The sequence below is a fragment of the Oratosquilla oratoria genome, chromosome 21, assembly GCF_046742065.1.
Source record: "Oratosquilla oratoria isolate Oo_2021 chromosome 21, ASM4674206v1, whole genome shotgun sequence".
Taxonomy (NCBI): domain Eukaryota; kingdom Metazoa; phylum Arthropoda; class Malacostraca; order Stomatopoda; family Squillidae; genus Oratosquilla; species Oratosquilla oratoria.
In genome coordinates this window covers 48,221,799-48,244,205 of record NC_134797.1, presented here as the reverse complement: position 1 = coordinate 48,244,205, position 22,407 = coordinate 48,221,799, and positions in this window count along the sequence as shown.

Genomic DNA, 22,407 nt, shown 5'->3' with positions numbered 1-22,407 from the left:
ATATGTATCATTGATTGCCCAGTTGTGCATATTTGACTTGTACCATGCTATCTTATTTTTCTAGGGTGTTCTTATTCCTTCTACAAACAATATTGTCAATTCGTTTCAGTTCTAAGGAATCAAGAAACTAAATCAGCAAGCAGTACACTCCACTTTCTTTTATCCTTCTATTAACGAGATAGGGGTGCTGGAATGGTTGAGAAACGCTGATCTACAGGGAACATCTAGAAGGTTGCAACACATGATTATATACACAATCCAAGCCGAAACGTAGACGGGATGAAATACTCCACATTTCTCATTCCTCCACTTTAATCCACTCCTAACAAAAAGAAGTGAAGTGGAGTCTGACGAGGAAGACGAGGAAGACAGCTGAACAGAAGAACATAAGAATGGAGGCGACTGCAAGAGACCATAAGGCCTGCACTAGATAGTCCCATGACCCTTACCACCTGTCGTCCCCATCGATAAAGTTATCTCATCTTCTCTTAAAAAACAACCGATTGTTTCAGCGCTCACTACTACATGGTCGTCACTAAGTCTCTTCCATTCGTGAACCACTCTGATGGTAAACCAGTTCTTGACAATTTCTTCATCTGAATAAGAAAGAGAAGAAAGAGTAGTGTCTGAAGAGACGGAAAAGGAGGACAGAAATGGCAAAATGGCTGTAATGGGGTGAAAGGAGTCGAGGAGGAGGAGGCAGAGAAAAAGGGCACAGGGGAAGAAAAGGAGGGCGAGGAGGAGGAAGAAGAGGAAAAGGAGGAAGAAGAAGAGGAGGAGGAGGGGGAGGGGGATAGTTGAGATAGAAAGAGAGGTAAATGTAGTACAAATAGAAGGAAGAGGTATGAGGAATAGAAGTACGAGGAGCAGAAGGACGAGGAGGAGGAGGAGGGGCTAGGAGGAGGAGGAGGGAATAGGAGGAGGAGTAGGAAAAGGAGGAGAAGGAGGAGAAGTATCAGAAGATGGAGGAGAAGTATGAGGAGATGGAGGAGGAGAAGGAGGAGGAGTAGGAGGAGAAGGAGGAGGAGCAGGAGGAGCAGAAGGAGGAGAAGGAGGAGGAGCAGGAGGAGAAAGAGGAGGAGCAGGAGGGGGAGGAAGAAGAGGAGGAGAAAGAGGAGGAGCAGGAGGGGGAGGAAGAAAAGGAGGAGGAAGAGATGAGGAGCAGTAGGAGGAGGAGGAGTATGAGGAGCAGGAGGAGGAAGAAGAGAAGGATGAGTATGAGGAGCAGGAGGAAGAGGAGAAGGAGGAGGAAGAGGAGGAGGAGGAGGAAAATGACGAGAAAGAGGAGGAGGACAATAAAAGGACGAGAAAGAGGAGTAGGACGAGAAGGAAGAGGAGGAGGAGGAGGGAGAGGAGGAGGAGGAGGGAGAGGAGGAGGAGGAGGAGGAGGAGGAGGAGGGAGAGGAGGAGGAGGAGGAGGAGGAGGAGGGAGAGGAGGAGGAGGAGGGAGAGGAGGAGGGAGAGGAGGAGGAGGAGGACAAGGAAAAGGACGAGAAGGAGGAGGACGAGAAGGAGGAGGACGAGAAGGAGGAGGACGAGAAGGAGGAGGACGAGAAGGAAGAGGAGGAGGAGGAGGAGGAGGAGAAAAAGGACGAGAAGGACAAGGAGAAGGAGGAGGAGGACAAGGAAAAGGACGAGGAGGAGGACAAGGAAAAGGACGAGAAGGAGGAGGAGAAGGAAGAGGAGGAGGAGGAGGAGAAAAATGACGAGGAGGAGAAGGAGGACAAGGAAAAGGACGAGAAGGAGGAGGACGAGAAGGAAGAGGAGGAGGAGAAGGAAAAGGAGGACAAGGAAAAGGACGAGGAGGAGCACAAGGAAAAGGACGAGAAGGAGGAGGACGAGGAGGAGGAGGACGAGAAGGAAGAGGAGGAGGAGAAGGAGGAGGAGCACAAGGAAAAGGACGAGGAGGAGGAGGAGCACAAGGAAAAGGACGAGGAGGAGCACAAGGAAAAGGACGAGGAGGAGGACGAGAAGGAAGAGGAAGAGGAGGAGGAGGAGCTGATGCCACAAGGAAGGGAAGCAAGCCAGCGGTCTCTCTTCTGTCGAGATCTGATACGATGATGACGAGGCTCGCGCAAATGAAGAAAAAAATAAAAAAAAAAATCTGCGAGTGGAGGGGGTGAAGATGGAAAAAATTATGTGAAAGACGAGGAGGAAGGGGAGGAAGAGGAGGAGGAGGAGGAGGAGGAGGAGGAGGAGGAGGAGGAGGAGGAGGAGGAGGAGGAGGAGGAGGAGGAGGAGGAGGAGGAGGAGGAGGAGGAGGAGGAGGAGGAGGAGGAGGGGGAGGAGGAGGAGTTTGATTGATTTATGAGTTGTTTTTTTTCTAATACCAAACGCCGGATCCGGTAGGCCATTCAGCACGTATGTCTGTTAATGAATATATATTTAATAAATACAATTATACGGCTTAATGACAAAACATTTTCATACTATCGAACACTAAAAATATAGATACTAAACAAATTAATTAAAACATACCAAACTCTCACTTAAATATAAATGTTAAAAAAAAATCAGAAAACATACTAATATTAAAAAAATAAATAAAACATTGGCTATACAGCCGTTGTCCCCTAAGATGTCTATCATTGACTTCATTGCAGAGCTGGGCGCGTTCCTCGGTGCGTTCCGCTTTAGTTTGGCCGGGGTTAGCGTTCCCAAACTACTAAAGTAATATAGAAGTCGGTATAATATGTGGCCTACCTTTTAGATGTGGCTTACGAATTTGTTTTTAGTATAGTAAGTGGCCTATCTATTGGATATGGCCTACGATTTTTTTCTTTGTTATAGTATGTGTCCTACCAGACTTTTATTTCGGTATGAACCTATCTCTTAACCCATTAAACTCCGATGACAAGATGTCTTGTCATTTGGTCAAATAAAACAAAAAATCATAAAACACCAAAATGTTTGATCAAACACCAGAAAAATATGACGTCAATCCTCGCTTCGCTCGCAGCGAAGCGAGGACTGACGTCATATTTTTCTGGTGTTTGATCAAACATTTTGGTGTTTTATGATTTTTTGTTTTATTTGACCAAATGACAAGAATATTGTCATCGGAGTTTAATGGGTTAAGCCACTAATCGCGGCCAAACTATAGTGGAACGTACCGAGAAACGCATCTAGAAACGCACCTAGGAACGCGCCCAGCTCTACTTGATAGTAAATCTGCCCTACGTTCAACAGAAAACGCTGGGCGTTCAATTAAAATAGTTTTGATAATAAAACCAATTTGACAAGTGGAGCATCGAGGAGCGACCTTTCCAGCTCCACTTACCACCAAAAAATTGTGAGATGTGAATGACTCGTGCAAAGTCTGGTTAAAATTATATTAGATCTTCTGTCTCTCTGAATGTGGCTCCAAGAGGGAACAGATGGCCTGATAGACTTTAATTTGAAGTTCCTGGTCAAATTAGACCAATGATGTTGCTTTTGGTCTTTACGATATTTATGAATAACACGCTTTGTATGATTGAGCTTTGTTGCTGCTTTAACAGCAACATCAGCACGCTCATTACCAACATGAGCAGGAACCCAACAGAAGAAAACTTTGATCTTTTTTACTGCTCTGCAAAAGGACCAGTCAATCAAAAATTCCTTCAATTAGGCAATGAATTGACGTCATCATTTTTTATGGTGATGGCGCACTGATACAGGTAGTGTGAATCACATGCATATTATTCGTAAGTCCCTCGAGAAAAAGATAAATAAGAGTTAATACTGCCAACAGTTCCGTATAGAAATAAAGAAGTGTTGGAAAGTAACTTCTTTTCAATGATTATATTAAAAGTTACCACAACACAGTCGACACCTTCCAAAGACTTGGATCCATCGGTATAAGTTTTTATATCATTACGATGTATCGAAGAATGTTCTGTGAACTTTCTCTTTAACTCAATATCAAGGTAATTTTATTTTATTAGCCGGAATAAGAGAAATGTTAATTTGAGGTCTACACCAAGGAGGGAACTTTGGAGAACCAATTTCTTCGATACAAGGGAAAATTAAATCCCAATTCTGTAGCATTATTATGTAATCTAATGGTTTTGGCACTTTTGGCCTTGTTGGTGCTCTGTCATTTGGTTGTTTAACATGTTTATGAATTGGGTTCAATTTAGATCTTAGGACTCTGCTCATATATCGAGGACCCAGTTCCTCCCTTTGGATGGAAAGAGGAGGAATATCAGAGTCAACATATAGGCTGTCAACATGTGATGTTCGATAAACTCAGGTATAAATACACAGGGTCATATTATTGATAACATCTAGTTTTGCCAAGGTACTTTTCTAGGCAGATCCGTGGATTTGACATCTATATTCAAATTTCCTAGTTCTGTCAGTTTCCCAGTTATAGTTTAATATAACCTTAAGGATATTTATTCTCTTTTTTACATTACAAACTAAATTACAAGTATGGTAGTTCAAAGTTGGTTTTTCATCTAAAAATATACCAAAATATCTAACACAGTTTTCATAAGGTAATATGGATTCTTCTACAAATTAAAGTGGGAATTTCTTCTCTTCGCCTTAATCTGGAAAACTTTATGGCTTTAGTCTTTTCTGGTGAGAATCTAAAACCTCGAGTATTAGCCCATCTTGTCGTTGAATTAACAACTTCCTGAATCTTTCGCCCAGCCTCGAGTGCAGTGGATCTGTTGCAGATAATTGCATAGTTGTCGGCATAGGTTAGACATTGCATTCCAAAAGGGATCACTTCCAATAAGCCATTTATGTCAATATTAAAATGTGTTGGACTTAACAAGTTTCCTTGGGGAATGCCTTCCACTTGAAGAAGAAGAGAGGAGAAAAACGAGCCTATCCTCACTTTAAGATGCTTACCTTACCTTACCGGGGTGCAGTATCATCTTGGACGTTGGCCACCTTGGAGATCCATTCCTGTCTGCACATGGCTCTTCTTGGGTATAAACTGGACAAATTTAGATTTAAGAAGGAAATAGGCAAGAATTGGTTTACTAATAGGGTGGTCGATGAATGGAATAAACTTAGTAACCATGTAGTAAGCGCTGAAACTATCAGTTGTTTTAAAAAACGATTAGACAACTTTATGGATGGGGATGACAGGTGGTGATGGATACGGAGCTGCCTAGTGTAGGCCTTATGGTCTTTTGCAGTCTCCTTTATTCTTATGTTCTTAACAAGATGGCATTTGTTATTTCTTCTCCTGCAAACGTCCTTAATCCGTTTACATATTTGATGCGTGGTCTTCTTCTTGCCCTCTTTCCTTCTATTTTTCCCGTTAGGGACGCATGTACTAATTGTTGTTTTCTCATGACGTGCCCTACAAAGTTTAACTGTCTTTTCCTGATAGTTATCGTTTCCCTGTGTTCCTGTTTGCTGCAGTATTTCTTCGTTTGTTTTAAATTCTGTCCACGAAATTTTCAGCATCCTTCTCCAAATCCACATTCCTACTGCTTTTACCCTGTTCTGCATTTGTTTACTAATGGTCTAAGTTTCTCATCCATATAATAATACTGACCAAGTGTAACATTTTACAAATATTTTTCTTGCTCTCATGTTAATCTTATTGTTAGTTACTAAGTGCTTAATTTAAGATACCTGACATGAAATATTTGATGCTATTGAACATAGTTCCTCCAACACCACCAGTCTACTAGTTGTTTGAGAATGTCTTCCCGCCAGATGATGTCGTAGGCTTTTTCCGGGTCGCAAAATACCGCTTATACTCTGGTTCTGATTCTTGAAAATATCCTTGCATTCATTGAATAAGGACAGCTACGATGGTTTGGTCATATGAAAAGAATGAACATCAACAGATATCCAAGAAAATATTACGAGTGGAGACCTGAAGGAAAAAGACCAGTAGGAAGACCCAGAGTAGTGAGGTGGGGGGGACAACATTAGTGGAGCAGTGGAAGCCAGGGGAGAGAATCTTGAAAACATCGAAAACCGGCATCTATATGAAGACAGGATCAGATGGAGGTTCTACATAAGGCAGAACGACTGACAAGCTTTAATGCTTAACAGGAGACTGGTAAGAAAGGTAAGAAACTCTAGTTCTGAAGGCCAAAAGCTCCCTGGACCTCAGAGGGAGAAATACCAAAGGTCGGGGAAGCTTCTGTTCTTCCTGAAATCAAAATTTTTTTTAGACATAAGACCTCTGGATTCCAGGCACCATACTAAACGAGTATTCATCATTCTTCCGTAATTTTTTAAATTATAATCAGTTAAAACAATAGGCCTGTGACCTTGGGGAAGAGTGGAGTCCTTTCTTGGTTTTGATACAGCAATAATCAGACATTTTCCATGATTTGGGTGTAGTTTCTGAACGCCAGAATTCATTAAGAAGATCTAATAAGAATTTGTTTTATCGTATTGGGAGATGAGAGACCATAGAGTGTAAGATTTCAGACTCTCCAGGAGAAGTTGGCGAGGATGAAGATAGTATGTGATCTAACTCCTTGATATTAAAGGTTAGGTCATATGCCTCTGAATTGGAACTAACAGAAGAAACAATCGCGGTATTTTCTCTGATTTGTCCAAAATATTGACAATACTGGAGAACACTGGAAATGTTGCAAAAAAAATATCTCAAAAAGCTTCTACCACATCTTGAGGACCTGATAACAAAATACCGTTAATTCTAAGAATAGGAAATGGGGGTTGAACAAACTTTCCGAGCAATTTCCGGATTTCATCCCCCATCAAGTTAATGGGTGGAACGAATTTGAGTTCATTAATGTATCTTATGAAAGAATCTTTTCTGGCTTGTTTAAAAACACTTTTTTGCTTAGCCAATTCTCTTCTATATATTATCTTGTATTTTTTCTACTTGAAGTACAAGCATCATTCTACCAGGGAACAAGGGAACGATGAGGATTTACTATTTCTTCTTGGAATATAAATCATAGCCCCACGGTTGATAATACTCACTAAATAATCATATGTTGCTATTGTACTAGGGAACTCATTAACCTTACGGTCAATTTTAGTGGATTTATTAAATGCTTCTGACCAGGGCAGTGGGCGAGATGCAGGGATGACCCGTCATCCAGGAGGTGCCAAGATAAGAGGGAGGGAAGAGGGTGGAGGGGAGTGAAGTATGACAGGGATGGAATGGGTGGGAGTGGTTTTTATGCCTTTGCTTTTTGGCTACCTCTCTTATAAGGGGGGAAAAAGCCTTTGGTATATGTATGTATGCATGTATTAAATGCTTCCCAGTCTGCCTCCTCAGGGTTCCATTTGGGTAGGCAGGAGGATGAGGGCTTCTGGGAAGAAAAAGCTGAGAAAAGGAGGGCCGGATAGCAAACAAGAAGGGAAGGGATAGGGGAGACCACTGAGTAGAAGGATGGGGGATCTTCTATCTATCCACTATCCCCTAAAAACCTGCACTCCAAGACAAGGGCCAAAAGAGTGAGGGTGTCAAACCCAAAGGGCGGTTCAGTCCACAGTCAAAAACAGGCCTAGGTCGTCAACGAGTTTCTACCTGGCACGGTTTTGTCTAGAAGCTCAAGGGTGATCTTTCCATCATGGAAGAACCTGGCTGGTACAGCTCAGCCCATCCTTGCAACACGCAAGCCTCCCCACTACGTCAAAGCACTGGGCCTTGGGGGGGGGGGGGAGGAAGAGGAGGAGGACTAGGAGGAGGAGGACGAGGAGGAGGAGGACTAGGAGGAGGACTAGGAGGAGGAGGACTAGGAGGAGGAGGACTAAGAGGAGGAGGAGGAGGACTAGGAGGAGGAGGAGGAGGACTAGGAGGACTAGGAGGAGGGGAGGAGGAGGAAGAGGAGGAAGTTGCAGAAGGAGGAGGAGGAGGAGAAGGACGAAGGAGGGAAGAACGGTCAGAGAGATGGAATGGAGGGGGGGTAGGGGGGTAGGGAGGGTGGAGACATGGATGGGAGGGAGGGAGGACAAAAGGGAAGAAACTGGAGTATTTTATCATCCATAACCAGCGTTTCTATCCTTGGGGACAATACTCCACCGGAGAGGACTATTCGTAGAAGCGGTCAGATTTAATGAAGGCAGCAGCAGATCGGACGATAGTAAGAGATCCAACCGTAATTATTATTTCCTTTGGATGGAGATTATTCTCCAATCATAAAATACATATGGATGGAAATGTGGAATGCATCGTTTCAGAATCACTTGTTGCTGTAGTGGTACCGAGCTGGCCTGCTAACTCGACAATCTGAGTTCCAACCCCCCACCCCCCTCGGGTTGAAAAGCATCATAGCGCTGCAAGTTGGACCCCGTTCTGTTTGGCAAGGAGTTGTGTGTGTGTGTGTGTGTGTGTGTATGCGTGGGTGGGTGTGTATGCGTGTGTGTGTGTGTGTGTGTGTGTGTGTGTGTGTGTGTGTGTGTGTGTGTGTGTGTGTGTGTGTGTGTGTGTGTGTGTGTGTGTGTGTGTGTGTGTGTGTGTGTGTGTGTGTAACGGGCTATAAACGATCTCTGAGCTCTCATCCGAAAGGATAACGGCTATCAATCACGAGTCAAACACGTGATTCCAAGGTGGTGAATCATACACGTGAATCGCTGTCATGGGGAATCGGACGATGCCAACGTAGCCGTTTTCTGTCGACCGTGAGCAAAGCTGGAGGTCTTGACTTTATCCCCTCACGATTTGTTTACAATTAGACCTATCCCGGACAGGCGCCCGAATGCCTGGCCGGTTTGTTTTGCTGACGTTATCATAACAGCCTAGAGAATTCCTCCCCTGCTGGGCGTGCACGTGCAGTGCAACTCATCTTCTTATACATACTACTTACATGAATACATACATTTATACACAATGTAAGGTTTCTGACATTATCATAATATCCTATGGAATGTCTTATCGCTAGAGAGAGAAGTGCATGTGTACAATCAATGTTCCCGTACATATTACATGAACTCGTCTATCTACCCATAATAAATGAAATCAGGTAGAAAGAAAATGCGAGACGAGGAGATGAGATGAGACGGTGTTGGTAAAGTAATATTATGAAGAAAAGGTCTGAGCAATCGAGGCCAGGGTTGAAGATGAGGGGGCAGAGCCACGTAGGAAGCTCGAGTGTGGGTGCAAGCAGACAGGAGGGAAGAGCCACCACCACGGGCAAGGTACGACTTCCGTGGGGTGTTTTAGTTTGTCGAGGACGGTTGGGGGTCTGGTAACCCTGGTCGATACAAAACTAGAAGACGAGGAACTGGAACTTGAAAGACGAAAGAGGGAGAGGGAGAGGGAGAGGGAGAGGGAGAGGGAGAGGGTGAGGGAGAGGGAGAGGGAGAGGGAGAGGGAGAGGGAGAGGGAGAGGGAGAGAGGGAAAGAGGTTGTGGGGTGACGTCTGCAAATGATGACATTTAGAGGGAAGGAAGGGAATCAGGTAGTAAGTAGGGAAGGGAAAGAATTAGATTTGCGAGGTGGTGGTGGTGTGGCCGTGGTGTGGTCGGCTGGATCACACACAAGGACTTAACTGAGCTAAGAAATCGCGGTGGGGTGGGGGGAGCTGTGAGGAAGACATTCTTGGGAGTGGAAAACAATATATCGATGAATGTTTACGTTTGGTCTTGGCCACATTTCCAACATCCATGGATGAACCCTAATCCATTCAGAGAACTCCACCATCGCCATCATCCAGCCTAGCGTTCCCTCCTGCCATCCATCCGTATGATCTAGTCTTCTTTTCATTCATCCTCATCTCTTTCCTGTCCAATCATCCAGCCATCCATAACTTTGGCCTTTTTGTTCTTTTCCTGTGTCTCTGCATTCAGCCTCAATTGCCTTCCTCCGCGTCCTTTCAGCAGATCTGTGGGCGACGTTTTCTCCCTTTTTCTCCTTCATAGGTGGTAAGGGTTATGGAACTGCCCGGTGTAGGCCTTATGGTCTCTTGCAGTATTTTCTATTTTTATGTTCTTATGCTCTCTCTCTCTCTCTATTTCTCTCTCTCTCTCTATTTCTATTTCTCTCTCTCTCTCTCTGTCCTCACTGGGCTTTCCACCTGACTACTCCCCTCTCCTCCCCTCCTAATTACCAGCTCATTCTATTCAGTTTCTCCTCTTTGAGTAATGTCTGCCCTGCGGCTACTCTTTGTACAAATTCCTTCTCCGCTACTCTTTATTTTTTTTTTTCTTCACTGTTCTTTCTCTCAACGACAGGAGCTCCCCGAGTGGACGGTTGTACGATTTGAGGAAAACTACCGTGCAGAGAATGTTACGGTAAAGTATCTTAACTAAATTCCCAATGAGAAGTTTATATAATAAGTGGATATACAAAGCGATTTCGTTTTTTTTTTTTTTTTAATATCAATATAAAGTAGTTTTGCAGTTTCGTCCAATAAGTGGGCGTACAAAATTATACTGGTTTTCGGAAAGGTCAATAAAAAGGAGTTTACCTGTTATATCCATTGTATAACAGAGATGCAGATATGGAAGAAAGAATCTACACCAGGAACCGCGTTACTGCGGCCGAAGCCGTCACCTTTGCCCTATGATGCGCTTTGGGGACCCTTTGGGGGGCAGGTAACACACAGTCACAGCTAGGAATCGGAAAGGAGTGCGGGATTCGAACCCACAACTATGGGAATGCAAGACTAGTACGCTTCCGATTACGTCACCAGAGCACAAATGCAGAAATGGTATTTTATGATCTCCCTCAGCCTGAGTGGGCGACGGAAATGTAAAATGAATAATCAAACAAATAGATAAATAAACAGATAGATAAATGAATAAACATATAAATTAATAAAGTGATGATGATGATTATGATATTAATTATTATTATTATTAACATAATAATAATAATAACAATAACAATAATAACAAAATAACAATAAAAATAATAAAAATAACAATAACAATAACAACAATGACAACAATAATAACAATAACAATAACAACAATAATAACAACAAAAACAATAATAACAATAACAACAATAATAACAATAATAACAATAACAATAATTATAACAATAATAACAATAACAACAACTGCTTATGACTGACCATCCAGATTGCCAGTATCAAATAACCTTAAGCACTTAAAAGTTGAACACAAACTACATTTCATTTATTTATTTATTTTTTAACTATTGGAAACAAAAATGTGACAAGATATTAGGAACCGAATTCTTTCCTGAGGAAGTCGTCTAGTTGAATATAGTTACACAAACGACGTGCTCCATGTCAGACAGGCGAAGACGCCAAAATCATCTTTTGAGTTATCGCTGTCCAAAGTTTGATCAGATGAGCCGCCCAAAGAAAATGTGTTTTTGAGGCGTTAGCGTCTTTGCCTGCTTGGCACGGAGCGCCTAATAAGATGCACGCTCTCACACCTAAACTCGCGCATGCGCTTACGCGCTCAGACAGGAGCAGAAGGATATTGGTGAGACGACGCATCGCGTTGCCAAGGGAAGAAAATGGAAAACAAAGATTTACACAAAGAGACTGTCTGTGTGTGCACCCACACAACCATCTAATTAGGAAAAATTATCTTAATTAGTACAAGGCAGAGGATGTTTCCCAACTTTTTCAATCATTTCGCTTTGATTTAGATAGTTAAAATTGTCTAAATCTAGGAATGGGAGTCAATTTCTGAGGTTACTTTTAAAACGAATAACCATTTTTCATTCTTAAACCCAATATGGATCTCATCCACTATTTTGAATTCAGACACAATTTGCAAAATTTAAATGATTTGAGCAATAATATTGTATGATAATTCATCAATAGTTGTACACATGAGTTTTTAAGCTTATTTCTGACAATGATTTGACGATAATGGCTAACGTCGATATGACGTCACGAGTGTTTAACAAATTAATCCTAAGTTCCTATAACTTCTGAATGTCTATTGTATCACAAAGGATTACAAAGGATTACAAAGGAGGAGCATGCAGACAGGAGACCTTTTGGTCCATAACTAGGTCGGATGCAAAAAAACGTAATAATGATAAACAAACAAATAAATAAATAAAAAAATAATAATATGAATAATAATAAATAATAATGAATAAAACAAGTAAATAAACAGGTAAAGTTAAATAATAAACAGGTAAATAGCAAATAATACAGATAAATAATAATAAATGATAATCAAGAAAATAATAATAAGCAGACATATAACAAACAAAATAAAATAAATGGCAGGTATTACAGCATCTTGCTTAGCTGTGTATCTAAACAAATCTTAAAGTTTCGAACTGAACTACATTGCACTGCTTCTGCAGGATGTTTATTTCCATTCATTAACTACACGGTTGGCGAAGTTGTTTCTACCCACTTCCAAATTAAATCTATGTTCTGACAGTTTGAGACCATTATTTCTTGTCGGATTCTTATTCAGTGTGTAAATTTTGTAAATTTACTTCTGATGTTGTCAAATCCCTTTAGAATCTTAAAGACCTGAGTTAAGTCACCTCTGAATCTACGCTTTTTTAGGGAAAACTTATTCATATGTTTTAGTCGATTTTCGTATGATTTATTTTTGATATTTGGAATCAGTTTTGTGTTGGTAGGTTTAGGCATCGTACTGTAAAAAGTTTTAAGTTAATCAGTATTTCATAATTGAACAGATCTCCACATTACAAATATACTTCAAAAAATTGTACATATCGCTTAGTATTCATCACATCAAGCTAATCCATTAATTTCTTTTTAATTCTTTTTTGGTGATACTGAGAGATGATTATTTCTCTAATTATTTCTAAAATAAATTGCACTACAATAATGTTATTAACAGGCATGTCGCTATGATTTGTGAATATTGAGTTGTCTTATTTATGTCCAGGCTAGAAACTAGCAAGAGAACAAATAATACAAAGAGTACAGATCCACAAATAATAACGCTTGCTAAGAGCTAATTCAACAAACATGAAATATGAGTAAGAAATTATCAAATTGTTATAATAATAAGTATATACATGGAAATAAATATCTAATAGTATATCAAATTTGAATAAACTCAACTGATTGTTATCTACCTTAATCATATACTGTCTATAAAATTATCTACAGCATTCAATTAATGTCTTTTTCTTTGTGCAAATATATTTCACAAGGGTTTATTCTTAGAAATAGAACTCAAATAATCTTGTCCAGAATATTTTTTTACTTCATCTGCAACTTTGAGGGACTTACTGAAAAAGATCATTTTAACTGACCGTCAACCCTTTCGACTTACAAACCCACGTAATGTTCTGTTCGATCACGTATAACCTCAGTCGTGCTTCATTCAGTTACCCTCTTTCTATATCTTCATTTCGTAATCCCCAAACCTTATTTTCCAAAGTAAAATCACCTTTTCATTTGTACAGAAGCTAATAAATAACAAGAAACTTAACTTTATTTTCATCAAGATGACATAGGTAAGACAACCTGAAGGTTTTGAATGTGAAGTGGAAGAAGGACAATCTAATACCAAAACAAAATATTATCACACTGACCCTGGCGGTCCCCGCAACACACTCAAATTGAGGTCGCGAGGCACTTGACTCGCGCCACTGTTCTCCCAGCAGTGGTGGGTTGATGAGGCGCAACAAAAGACTCACCAAACCGTCTCGCTCTCCATGTCACAGAAGTTGCAGCTCTACTGGCGTTGTGAGAACGTTATTCAACTGAGAGAACTGTACAAGGATAACGTGTGTTTGTGGCAAGTGAAACATCACCTATACAAAGACAGAAATACCAGGGATGAACTGAGTAGCGTGAATTCATTCGCCCACGGCAATGAGTCACTGTTTGACCACAGGGCTGGTGCAGGGGTGAACTCCGCGCCAGTCTACCCAGACTCAAAAGACGCGTAGTGCGATGTGGCCTTTAGCAACCATGTAGTAAACGCTGAAATTATTGGTTGTTTTAAGAGACGAGATAAATTTATGGATGGGGATGACAGGTGGTAAGAGCCATGAAACTGACTAGTTTAGGCCCTATGGTCTCATGTGCTCTCCTCCATTCTTATATTCTTATCACGTCTCAAGATGAAAGATCTACAAGGACGATCAGAAAGTGTGGAGTGTCATGTAGGACAAAAGGACAGAGGGAAAAGAAGAAAAGAGAGAACTCTGTGAGGCAAACTGGCTGAGCTGGGTATAAAGTGGGAACAATTAAAAGTTACGTTTGGAATTTTTTGACGAATTGCAGGAGGAACAGGTGGAGGGGAGGAGGGTCGGTGACCACTTGAGAGATGGCTGAGAGGGTGAAATTGTCATTTTATCATTGTTATTGCTAGTTATTATAATTATTACTATAATTATTATCATTACTATAATTATTATTATTATTATATTATTACAATCATCATCATCATCATTATTATTATTATTTTTATCATCATAAAATGTACTCTTTTCTGAGTACATTTGTGAGTACCCTTACGGGTATTTTGAGACATCCTGCACGTACCATTACCTACAGGAGATAATATTCAATCGCCTCTTCGACTGAATCCAGTTCAAAATCTGTGAGTTATGATGCAATTTCGAAACAGCTGCGTGACAGTTTTAAGAGAGCGACACAGTCTGTTGCTCAGATAAACAACGTGTACACTGGTGGCGTCATCGGAAGCGTGCTGGTTTCGCATTCACTTAGTTGTGGGTTCGAATCCCGCACTCCTCTACGATTCCCAGCAATGACTGTGTTACCTGCCCCCCCCCCCCCCGGAAGAGTCCCTAAAATGCATCATGGTGCAAAGGTGGAATTTTCGGCAGCAGCTACTACTCAGCGTCTACCGGCGTAGACTCCACACCACCTACTGTACAACAGCGCCATGCCCTCATTCTTCCAAATCTTCATCTCCATCAACGCTACAGTATGAGTTCCGTGATGTATCAACTATAGGTGTTTCCGAGGCGGCATCCACAAAACTGCTAACATTAGCGAGTTTTCGCCACCAAACTTTTCCTACCTCTACGTATCTTATCATAAATGATAAGCAAAAAAACAGCTATTGACGCGCATGTCCTACGCGCATGCGCCATGACGTGTCCGTAAATAGTTGTAGTACTGATTATAATTTATTACATAATTGGGCAAGAAGACCAAACGTTGATGGGGATAATGTTAACGTTTAGGGTTTTATTGATGATGGCACGAGGACGTTTCTCTTCTTACACACACACACACACACACACACACACACACACACACACACACACACACAATTATAATCATAGTACTAATGTTCCAATAATATATATCATAACTGTAGACCAAAAAGACTGCATGGACGTAAAATTAAACAAACAAATACATAGACAAATAAAATCCATTTCTCCTTCACAGGAGGGCTGGCCAGCCAAGACAAACAAACGAACAAATAAGTTAATAATTATTAACATTACATATAGTAAAAATACACATAAATTTACCGTTACCACCATTAACCACAACAATTACTAACACCATCATCATTTCTACCAACACCACATCACCCGATCAACTACTATCACCACCACCCACGAACACCACCCTTCCATCAACCATCACCACCACCAACTGATCACCTTCCACCCACTACCACCCTCTCTCCCCCCTTTCCTCTCCACCCTCTTGCTCCTCCGTCTTTTGCCACCACGGCCGCCGCCGCAAGGATCCAATGACGCGGCCACGAGTCTGCGGTCTGGGGGTCGACAAGATTCTTTGTGGTTCTTTGTTTCTCTCCTCCCCCCCCCACCACCCCGTCTCCAGTCTTGGATGACATAAGCACCCAGCCCAATGGTTCTCAAGATCGTGGGAGTGACATTTCACCCCCCCCCCCCCAAAAAAAAAATCAAGACCCCCCCACTTTCTCCCTCCCCTCCTAGAGTTCTTACTCTCACCTGCTTCACACTGGGTCGATTCCCGTCAACTGCTGCGAATTTGAATAGCCAGAAGACGACTTCGCTTACAGTATTCTAGACTTCCCTAGGAACATCTCAACAATCTAGCAAACATTTCCCTAGGTTTGACTTCTTTTAGTTCGTTCATCTGCTTGTCAGTATATGGCGCAAAGATAAATTGACATTTGGAGATTCGAATATATATATATATATATATATATATATATATATATATATATATATATATATATATATATATATATATATATATATTTGTATTCGAGGTCGTTTCTACGCAAACGAGTTCGCAACAGTTGAGAACCGGACCCCCAGCTGAAAGCGGCCACTTATGAGATGCTGCTAACCAACCTCCCGGCGAATTCTTTATCGCTGAATAAAATAGTTTGGTATCGACCAACGACTGCCAGATTGCCCACGGACCCTATTCGAAGGTTCTCCAGACCTTTAGGGATCTCAGGACGCCACGATGAGAGCCAATGACCTTTTCCAATTGTTATTTTTTGAAAACGGAATGAAGAATGTCAGATAAACGCGTCAATACTTTTGGCAGGGCGGCAGCAAGTGAGAAGTACTGAACAATTTGCTGGAAGGCTTTTATTCTTGGTTATATACATCAAGCAGTTCCGGTCGTCGAATACTGCTGTGGAGATGCTGTGTCTTACTGCATCGCTCCTGGGGGGGGGGGTGATCGTTCATCCAGGAGGAGCCGAAATGCGAGGGATAATGTATGGGTGTTTGGATGAGCGTGGGATGGGTGATTTGGCCGCTCCCTAATAAAGAGAACAAAGGTCCTTTTGTATATATTTTTCCATCATCATTGTCTATCTATTCATTGACTTATCTATTCATCTATTTACTTTCACCTTTCTTCAGTCACAGAAAAATAACTGAAGGTCTTCTTTGCATTAGTGGAACTTTATCATCATCGAAGAATAACTGAATGATCGCATACACAAAACATTCATAAGAACATAAGAACATAAGAAATAAAGGAGACTGCAAAAGACCATAAGGCCTACACTAGGCAGCTCCGTATCCATCACCACCTGTCGTCCCCATCCATAAAGTTGTCCAATCGTTTTTTAAAACAACTGACAGTTTCAGCGCTCACTACGTGGTTACTAAGTTTATTCCATTCATCGACCACCCTATTTGTAAACCAATTCTTGCCTATTTCCTTCTTAAATCTAAATTTGTCCAGTTTATACCCATTACTGCGAGTCCTGCCCTGTTGTTTTATTATGATGACATTGTTTGCATCACCCTTGTTATAGCCTTTGATCCACTTGAACACTTCTATTAGATCACCCCGCACTCTGCGTCTTTCCAGAGAGTGTAAGTTTAGGTGCCTAAGCCTCTCTTCGTAAGGCAAATTTCCGAGTCCTTGTATCATTTTGGTCATTCTTCTCTGTACTGATTCTAGTGAATTTATGTCCATTTTGTAGGACGGAGACCAAAACTGTACCGCATAGTCAAGGATGGGTCTAACTATCGCTAGATAGAGTTTAATAATTACCTCTGCACTTCTATTTGTTACCGTCCTAGCAATGAAGCCTAATGCGCTGTTTGCTTTATTTCTGGCGCTAATGCACTGCTTCCTGGTTTTAAGGTCCGGACTCACCAGAACTCCCAAGTCCCTCTCGCACTCAGATTTTTCTAAGAACGTGTCATCTAAGTTGTATCTATTTTCGGGGTTGTGTAGCCCTACGTTTAACACGCTACACTTAGAGATATTGAAGTTCATTTGCCATTTCACCGACCATGTTAACAGTTTATTAAGATCATCCTGCAGAATCTGGGCGTCTTCTCCTGACCTAATTAGGCGTCCTATTTTAGTGTCGTCCGCAAACTTACTAACATCACTATTTAACCCATCGTCTAAGTCGTTTATATACATAATGAACAATAAGGGACCCAAAACCGAGCCCTGGGGGACCCCGCTAGTAACATTGCCCCACCTAGATTTTATTCCATTTATGGTGACCCGCTGTTTTCTGTTACTAATCCAAGCTCTAATCCATTCTAACACTTTTCCTCCTATGCCATGGGCTTTGATTTTATTTAGTAGTCTCTGGTGTGGCACTTTGTCGAACGCTTTGCTAAAGTCAAGGTAAATAACATCGTAATTTTCATTGTTGTCTGACGCCTTATATACCTTAGTGTAAAAGGATAGAAGATTAGTCACGCATGACTTACCTTTGGAGAAACCATGCTGTGAATCACGAATTAAATTATGCCCTTCAATGTGTTCTCTGAGTCTATTTACTATTATTGATTCAAGCATTTTTCCTATAACCGATGTCAAACTGATTGGCCTGTAGTTGCATATGGTCGATCTATCTCCCTTCTTAAAAACAGGAACAACGTTTGCCTGCCTCCAAGCAGTTGGGACAGAACCAGTGTCTACCGATTTATTGAATATTTCAGTTAACTGGTCGCAGATTTCAAATTTACACTCTTTAAGCATTCTTGGAAAAATTTCGTCCGGACCCGGAGATTTTGTAGCTTTAAGTCTGTCAATCTGCTTGATAACTTCTTCTTTACTAATACTGATATTAGTTAGGCTATTTTCTTCATCCCCTCTGAAAATCGGATCGCAGTCAGGTACTTTATCTAACCTCTCATTAGTAAACACCGATAGAAAATAATTGTTAAACTCCTCACTCATTTTTTCTTCCGATTCTATCATGACATTTTCATCGTTTTTAATTGGTCCTATTCTTTCTTTATTTTTTGTTCTATAGAGGTGAAAAAAACCCTTTGGGTTTGATTTTGCTTGACTGGCAACCTTGATTTCATAATTACGTTTCGCTGAACGTGTATTCCTTTTAACCAGCTTTGCCATTTCGTTATATCTTGATCTAAGGTGTGATTCCCCGTTTTTTATTTTTACGTAAAGTCCTCTTTTAATTCCGATCTCATGTTTCAATCTGTCCGTCATCCATTTGGGAGTATTACTATTTTTTCGTATTGACTTTAGGGGGATAAATGTGTTTTGTGCATTAATAATTAGATCTGCCAGATTGCTATACATCTCATCCAAAGTACTGACCTGATTTTTGGGCCGTCGCCCCGAATCGACCTGACCCAAGGCACGCGCATCAATCTCTTTGACCCAGACCTGATCTAAGGTATGCGTATTTCTCTCTTTGACCCAGACCTGACCCAAGGTACGCGTATCCTCCTTGACCCACTTCTGATTATCAGCCCCGCAACGAGAATCAAGAATGTTTGAAACGTCCGGATTGTTTTTCGTATTCAATTTCAAATAGGTTTTTATATTGTCAAAGTTTGCTTTCCTGAAGTCTGGTACTTGAACGTTATTTGTACTTTTTATTTTTTCCCAGATAATATTAAATCTTATTTCTTGATGATCGCTAAAGCCTAGACTATCGCCCACTATTATGCTGCTAATTTGGTGCTCATTTTTTGTTAGAATTAAGTCCAGGGTATTTTGTCCCCTCGTAGGATCGGTAATCATTTGTTTTAGGAAATTATCCTGCACCACATCTAGGAATTGTTTCGCTTCATGATCTCCTATTAAAGTTTCCCAGTCAATGTTTCTATAGTTAAAATCTCCCATGATTACAACGTTTTTGTACTGGGACGCTCTGTGAATTTCATGAATTAGGGAATCAGTCTGCTCAATGCTAAGGTTAGGAGGTCTATACAAGACGCCAATAATAACTTTCTTATTCTTGCCTATAATCTCTACCCAAATAGATTCCGTACAGTCCTCTTCCTTAATCGAATTGTTGATAATACAGTTTAATGTATTTTTAACGAAAAGTGCTACACCTCCCCCATTCCTGCCGACCCTATCCTTATGAAAAAACTTATATCCTTCTATTTCGATTTCCGGAAGGAAATGTTTATCAGCCATGTTGATCCAGGATTCAGTAATGGCTATAATATCGAAATTTTCTACGCATGCTTTACCTCGCAGCAAATCAATTTTGTTAATTATGCTCCTACTATTTGTATAGTAAACTTTAAGTTTATCTTCCCTCCACCTGCTTTGGTGACTTTTTGTACAGTCCTCTAAGTTGTTTCTATTTCCTAAACTATATTCCGATACTTCCCCCCCTACTCCCACATAATCTACCCGAAAAAACCCTGTAGGATGCCTACTTCTCGCTCAAGGGATTCAGCAAGGAGCCGAAATCCTTTGGGAGACAAGTGCACTCCGTCCCTTGTGTATAGGTGATTCTTACCATAAAAGCGGTCCCAGTTGTCGACAAATGCCCATCCATTAGCCTTACAATGTTTTGCCAGCCTGCAATTCATTGCAATAGCCCTGGAATGCCACATGCCTCCAACTCTACGCCTCGGAAGGATTCCACATACTACAGGAACACCTCCCCTATTTCTGATCTTGTCTAGCGCATCTCGGTACCGCGCAAATAATTCCTCACTTCCTACCTTACCTATATCATTTCCTCCGGCACTTAAGCAAACTACTGGGTCCTTACCTTCCCCTACTAGACACTCTTCAATCCTATCTCTAACATCACCTATGCCCGCGCCGGGAAACACACCTGCGTCCTATGCTTCCTATCTTTGTCGCAGAAAACCCTGTCTAAATACCTCACTTGACTGTCTCCTACTACCAAAATCTTACCTGTGGGCAGGGATCCAGCGTCTGCCCTTTTCTTCATCTCTTGGATTTCATTAGTTCCTTATTACAGCAGATTTGCCAGCACTTGAAACGAGTTTTTGCATTTCAGTGGGGCTGGTGAGGAATTTTCTCCACTTTTCCGCATCTTATTTCTCACCGTATTCCATCCATGCTCATCGCTAATATTGCCTTCCGTATCATGGGCCTTCGAGCGGAGAACTCGATTCTCCTCCTTAAGGCACTTAACAGCATCCTCCAAGGCTTCAATTCTACTAAGTAGAGATTGTACCTCTTCGGCGCTGAACACAGTGACACGTTCACTCGCCATATCGCTAACTGAAGCAGCTACCCGGTTTGACCTGACCTGAGTGACGACTACTGCTATCACCTATTCACGTTTCACAAGGCACATATCTCAGGTGACATACATGACAATTCTTATTCTAGTGAACAACATAAGGCATTCAGTTCATAGGCAGTCGCTCTCCCCACTCCCGTCGTCCACCTCCATCAGAAAGGGTGAAATTGAATCCATCAGGCAACTGCAATTCGATCATCTTTGTTTTTGTTTTTTTCTCGGATCTGGGGTTCCATGCATTATATACGTGGCTCCAGTTGGTTTCATTATCACTTCCTAAAATTACACACACACACACACACACACACACACACACACACACACACACACACACACACACACACACACACACACACACACACGCACGCACGCACACACAGTGAATGCCAGAACTATAAACGAGTTCAAGAATAGACTAGACGTGGAGAGATACGAAAACGGGCCACAACGAGCATAGCTCTCGTCCCGTAAAATACAACTAGGTAAATACAACTAGGTGTACACACACACACACACACACACACACACACACACACACACACACACACACAATCCACGACTGGATTCAGATGTGAGGAGCAAATTGCAGGAAAGGGGCACAAGCGCAAGAAGTCCATCTAAGGTGAGCTCAATAGGAAAGAAACAATTACAAGAACGAAAGAAGAAAAGATATCATCACGTGTGGGTCACAGACCATTTGTCACCCGATAACCACACTCATCTGACACAAAAATGCAACAAAAACTTGCAACAGCGAGGCTGAAATGTCAGACTTAAAACAGTGAATAATCGGTGCCTGCTTAAGGTTGCGTCACATTTAAGGCGGAACAGATTCCCGGAATTCCACTAAAGTTCAGTACGCACAACTTCCAGTTAACGTTTGGCGGGACTGCCCATCTTTCCCGCGGTCTGGTTTTCTACTACGTGGGTCCGCGTGTCGTTCAGCGGAACTGGGAAGCCAATTCAGCTAAATCTGACGCAGCCTTCATACTTAAAGACACAGAATACCACAGATACTTACCTTACCAAATATTGCACACTCCCTTTGTGTTTGAACAGATAAACGCTTCAGTTTTATCTAAAACTTGTCATCACCTGACTTAAAAGTGGCGTTCAATCACAGTTTGCAATTCCACAATGAAATAATTCCCAAGGACATAAATGTCTTTTTCTTTTTCTTCCTCTTCCAGTGTGAATACGTCCATCTCATAAAATATTAACAATAACAATAGCAATAACAATGAAAAACAATAACGTTAACCGTAATTATAACAACAATACTATAACTGCTACTACTACTACTACTAACAATAATAATAATAATAACAATAATAATAATAATAATAGAATAATAGTAATAAAATAAAATAATAATAACCATAACAATAATAACAATAACAACAAAAATCATAATAACAATAATCATAATAACAACAACAATAACAATAGCAAAAATAACAATAATAATGTAATAATAATAACTGACTTTTTATTACCAATTGTTTCACGAATCCGACCTTGTTAGTTTCGGCAGATTTTTTATTTTTGTTATCATCATCACCATCATCATTATTATCATCATCACTATTATCATCATCACTATTATTGCCGCCGTCACTTAATTTTCGTCCCCCTCGG